Raw genomic sequence first — 6,000 nt, forward strand, 5'->3', positions numbered from 1 at the left:
AGCTGGAAGTGTTCTTGCATATGTTCTTATACAGATGATGAGTTGCTTTTCCTGCACGGATTGGGCTTCTCTCCTTCAACACTTCTGTTTAGCACCAATTTGTTAATCTAACACAACAAATGAGCCAAACCACATTATTTTTGGGGAGAAAATTACCAAAAAGAGTCATAAACTTATTATACTTTTGCCAATTAATTCTAGCCTCACTTTTGCCAATTTGATCTTCAAAATTTTAATAGTTTGTCAATGTGTTTAATCCGACCAATTGATGACATGGATGTCAGCCATTGTACGTGGTACGATCGATGTTTGTCGCGACCTAAAAACCAGGTTTCTAGGCTAATGGATTATTAGGTTAATTATTCAACTAACCTAACTCGGACTCTCCCAAGTCCATACCAAATCGCAACTTAACATGCAAAGATATTTGAATTGGAGTCGCCACTAATCATTTTTGGTAGGTCGATTAGAAACCTAAGTAAATTAGCGGGAGAACTAAATTACTTCTGCGAACCAGCGATTCTAAGTCCGGGGACTTGATTACGCTAGATTACTCTAACGCCCTTTCGGTACCATTTTATTTCATGAAAAGTTTTTGTCAGGAAACATTAATTGATTTTAACCTAAGTCACTAATAAAGGTTATCATGCGATTGCACAATCAATTAATTGAACATCCAGAAGTCAAGGTAATTGCGGGAAGCATACGCCAAGACAAATTGTTCTCAATTTTGAGTTTTTGCTTTTTAATGAGATAAAGACTAACTTATATGCAATGCATGAATTTAATCTAAGATGCAAATGAATTAAATTAAATGCAAGAAAATCCTAAGCATGCATATGAAATTAATTTAATTAACTACATGACTAACCTAGATGACATGCAATTAAATGAAACTAATGCAGAAATGATGTTACGGTCTAATTAAAATGACTACATGGCTTACGAACTAATTGAAGACCTAAACATGCAAATTCTATATGATCTAAACCTAGCATGCAAATGACATGGCAAGCTTGTTTTATTTTTCTGTATTTTTGGATTAATGAATGACCCTAAGTAAAAATATGCCTAAAGATAATTATCTTTCATATTTTAAGGTTCAGGTTTGCCTAATCCCTAGCATATTAAAGATAAATTATTTTAGACATGAAAATCAATGCTAATATGCATATTCTATCCTAGAATGCAAATCTAAATTAACTTGTTCTAAAAAGTAAATTAACGTGCAAATATCTACATGATTTTAATTTAAGGATGCAAATTTATCTAAAAATGCAATGCAATATCTTTTAGAATTTTAAATATCACGCAAGAGAATATTCATTCTAAAGATATTATGCCAATCAAATCAAGAAAGTGGATATCTCAACCGATTTTTGAAAAAACATTTCGCAAATATCTGAATCAAATTTTTAATCCGTAATCTTACGGTTAACGTTTGAATTCAAATCCTTGCTCGTGGCAAGTTGCGGATTAGGAAAAGATTCCCAATCAACTTGATTTTTTTTTTAAAAAATATTCACTTTCATGCAATGCAGGATATGTAATAAACATCAAGATATGCGTCGTTAAATCAAATTAGGCAAGGCAATATCTAATTCTAGATGGAAAAACCAACCTTAAAATTTGAGCTTTGAATTACTTCCGAACTTGTCAACCGATCAGGCAATCTCGGATCAATTAGATCAAGGACTCACGCGCGGCAAGAGACTCTTTCACCGATGGATTGCGGACTAGCAACAGGCGGGTGATTGATGCCAGTTCTCACGATTTGTGATGATGCCTGCGGATCTCAATCGTGGCAATGGACAATCAAATTGGCTTTAAATGAAAAAAAACTCACAACCGTGGACCTTTGAACTCCTTCTCTTCGTCCTTTTATGGGTTGTACAGCAGCTACATTGGATGGTGGGCGGAACTCAGCTCCTCCCTATTGGACCGCTTCTTGACTGAACTTTATCAAGTTCTGTGCTAATCTAGCTTGTGTCCACTGAAAATACCAAAAGGAACCTGCAAAAGAACACAAAATCTCCGATTCTCGAAGAAATCAATTGGCTTTGGATCTTCTTCTTTTTTTTTACTAAGGTTCCCACTGGACGAAGCACTCTCTCTCTTTCACTAGACGAAGCTCGTTCTCTCTCTCGCTGGCTAGACGAAGCTCATTTTTTAACGAAGCCTCCCCGTACCGTCTGGCTCCTTGCTCACCCTTTTTGGACGAAGCCCCTCAACTTTTCTGCACTCATCTCCCCTTTTTTTCTCTCCTCAACGAAGACTCTCCCTCACCCTTCTCTCTCTCGCCCGAGAAAACTCTCAACGTGGCTGTGCGAAAAAATTGTGCGGCCTCCCCCCAGCCCCCCTTCTGTAAAGCGTTCCTTTATAGGCTAGAGAACCTAACAAACCAAATCACCTTTTTCCGATTTTTTTGCTTTGATCAATTATCTCATTCGAATGTTTATATCCTCTGAAGATTCTGGACAACCACCTCTAACAATCATTTCAAATTTCAGTTGTGGGTTTGAGCCGATTTTCATCGCCAAGAGCTTAGAACCATCATTTTAAATTCATCCGCCACCGGTTCGATCGAAACGTGATGCCTAAAATAAACCATTTTATATGAAGAATGATTTAAATATTTTTCTAAGGACTAAGGGTAGTCCTTAATTTTTATGCAAAAATTCATGACTAAAAAGAATAACCAAAATTTAGGTGTCAACAATGTTGATGTTGAAAACTTTTGAAATCTTTAATTTTTTATTTTTTTTATTGGTATGGGCCAACATGGGCCTACAGGCCACCGACCGAGATCCTATGAGGGAATTTTGATTGCATGGAAAGAAAACGCTCTTGTATGAACAATACGTCGCTTGTGTTAGTGATTTTGGACATTGGGTAGCGCAAATATGTAAGCTGATCATTTTAATTGTCGATGAATCGAAGTGAATTGAACTTGGAACCCCGAGTGGGTATTTGGCCATGGGTATGAAAAGGAGGATTAATTGCCAATGAAAAACCCTAAATCGATATACCTATGACAAATTTACCCTAAACCTATATAGTTGTGACAAATTGACAAACAAAGACGACATAAAAATAGAGTTAATACCATAAAAACCCCAAACCGGAACATTTGTGACAAATTTACCCCAAATTATTTTTTGACCACGAAAAAATCCAAACTAGTACGGTTGTGACAAATTTATCTCAAACTATTTTTTGACCACTAGAAACCCTAAATTGATAAATCTATGACAAGTTACCCTAAATTAATTTTTTTACCACGAAAAACCCCAAGCTGATACACTTATGAAAAATTTACCCTACGTTAAATTGGGTTAATATCACAAAAAATCTCAAATTGATACATTTGTGACCAATAGGGCGTAAAAATCACAAACCGATATATCCGTGAACTACCATTTGCCATCTAACTTTGCAATTTGACAATTAGATTTAATAAAAACTAATGAAGGGTAAATTTATCATAGGAGTACTAGTTTGGGGTAAATTTGTGGTCAAAAAAATAATTTGGGGTAAATTTGTCACAGATGTATCAGTTTGGAGTTTTCCTTGGTATTAACCCTAAAAAAATAAAAGGAGAACAACTAACGTGGAACAAACCGGGAACAAGAGCAGATCTCAGCCATTGCAATCCCGGCAAACCAAGTGAAGAGTGAAACCACAACCCATCCCCAAACCAAGCTTGCAGGTCCTGCATACAGAAGGCTTGGTCCATACAGAGGAGTGATCCCAGTGGCGAGTGTCATCGTCGAAAATGATATTGCAAGAGTCTTGACAGAGTCTGCCACCGAAAAATATATGGAAACAATTATACAATTTAAGCGTGGAAAAAGGGAGTGAAATATGCTAAAATTTGAAGCTACCATCTCTCTTCTGAGCTCTTGCTTGTAGCCCAGCTCATTCAACCGCTTCTCTCCAGTATCCATTTCTGGGAATTGGGTGTTGGCCTCTGCTTCTTCGTTATTGAACCCCATGGATCAAAAGATTTGCCACCTTGTTGGCTTTTTCTTGTGTTCAAGATCATCTTCAAATTGTCGTAAACCAAATTTGCAGAGAGACCAAGAGCGCAGAGAGAGAGAGAGAGAGAGAGAGAGAGAGAGAGAGAGAGAGAAGCATTGACTCATGCAGATTTTCCTGAATTTATATACGTGCAACGTCATGTTCCGGCGATGAATTTACAGACGTGTACAATTCCAAATCGAAAGTAAAGAAAAGGATAACGGCAAGGGTGGCGTTATAATAAATTTAATCTTTTTCCAACATTTTGACTTGCGGCTAGTTGGTTGCATACTGAGAGTACGAGGTCAAACAAAACCAAGCTCACATTATTCAACCAAAGAGAAACATCCAAGCTTTTGAAATTGAAGATTGTTATTCATTCTGACATGTCTTTGTGTATGTAAAGCTGGAGGTCGCTTGCAAATTGAGCCAATGGGAAGAGTTCCATTATAAACATGCTTGCATACTTTCATTCCTCTTTTCCCTTCTGGTTTGAAATAGTCTAGTTCAGACTTGATATACAACGCCGACTTGTTCTTGACCACCAAACCAAGTCGAATTCAGCTATCCTGTATACTCTATGTTCACACTTTACATGCCAAAGAAAACAGAGCAGTAAAAGCTAATGAACCCAGATGAAAAGATTGGGTCTTCTTTTCTTTTCTTTTTTGTTTTTTCTCTTTTTACCCCAATTGAACGCTGTGTTGGCCTGTTGGGTAACCACAAATGTCAACAGAGCAGAAAGAGATGGATACGTGGAAGGAGATGGACATAGATTTCTTCAACGATGACAGTATCAGAAGAACAGGAAATAATCATATTAATTGGGAGGATTGGCGAAAGGTTGACCAAGTGAATATTCCATAGGATTATACATCCCCCGGAAACCGCACATGGGGACAAAAGATTGTGATATCTTTCCATATACTTGACCTTCTCTTGCATCAAGATTTTCTCTTTTTTAATTTTTGAACTCCATCCAAACAGAAGGCAACAATGATCCTTAATATAGTTTACAGGCCATCTGGTCAAAACTAATATGTAACGATTTTGATTCCAATTAGAATCAGATTTTCTGATTTTGTTCCCTCGATGATTTTTAGAGAATCATAACGCGTTCTACAATTGCACAAAATTTTTGTTCTAGGGTACAATGGTGAGAATTCTTTTTTTAAAACTTTTCAAATCTTTTTAAAATGTTTTAAAATTTTAAAAAAATTACATTTTTTATTTCCCCCCATTTCTTTTTATTTCTTTTCATTTTTTTCATTTTTTTATATTTTTAATTCCCCCCCTTTTTGAAAATCTTTAAATTTTTGTGTTAAATTTTAAAGCTTAGTTTTAAATTAAAATTTTAAAAAATGTATTTAAAAAATTATGTGTTAGTAAATTCTCAAATCTCATTTTAATTTTTTTAAAGTTCAGAAGTTCATGTGAAAGCCTACGTGGACGTAATCTTTTTAAAAGAACCGAGACTTTATCATTTCTTATAATTCTCAAAAGTGATTCTTTTTTTTTAGAATCAATTTTTTTTTATTTTTTTTGTTCCAAAATTATTTTCGAAAACAAAATTAGAATCATAATCATTTACGTTACCAAACATATTTCTTATCTTTTTTTTTTTTTGTTTCGGGAAGTAGAATTAGATAATTAGAATCATTGCCAAACAGCTCCCAAGTCTCTCTCTCATAGCTTTCTTGAGACATATGAAGAGATAGTAAGACGTTCATGTTGAACAAAACTATTTTAGTTCTTTGTTTTTTACTTTTAACTTGTCTATTTCGCCAATTATATGCAAACTAAGTTATTATGGCGGGAGCTTCACGTCACGGCAACGTAAATCCACTGTCAGACAGCGATAGAGATGAAGAATCGGCGGCTGCAAACGTGGGGCTCCATGTTACTATAGCACATCTCCTTTTGACTTTTCCAATTTTGTGGTATAGAGAAAAATCCTTGGTTCTCAATGTGAATTGGACA

The sequence above is a fragment of the Rhodamnia argentea genome, chromosome 3 (genome assembly GCF_020921035.1).
Source record: "Rhodamnia argentea isolate NSW1041297 chromosome 3, ASM2092103v1, whole genome shotgun sequence".
Taxonomy (NCBI): domain Eukaryota; kingdom Viridiplantae; phylum Streptophyta; class Magnoliopsida; order Myrtales; family Myrtaceae; genus Rhodamnia; species Rhodamnia argentea.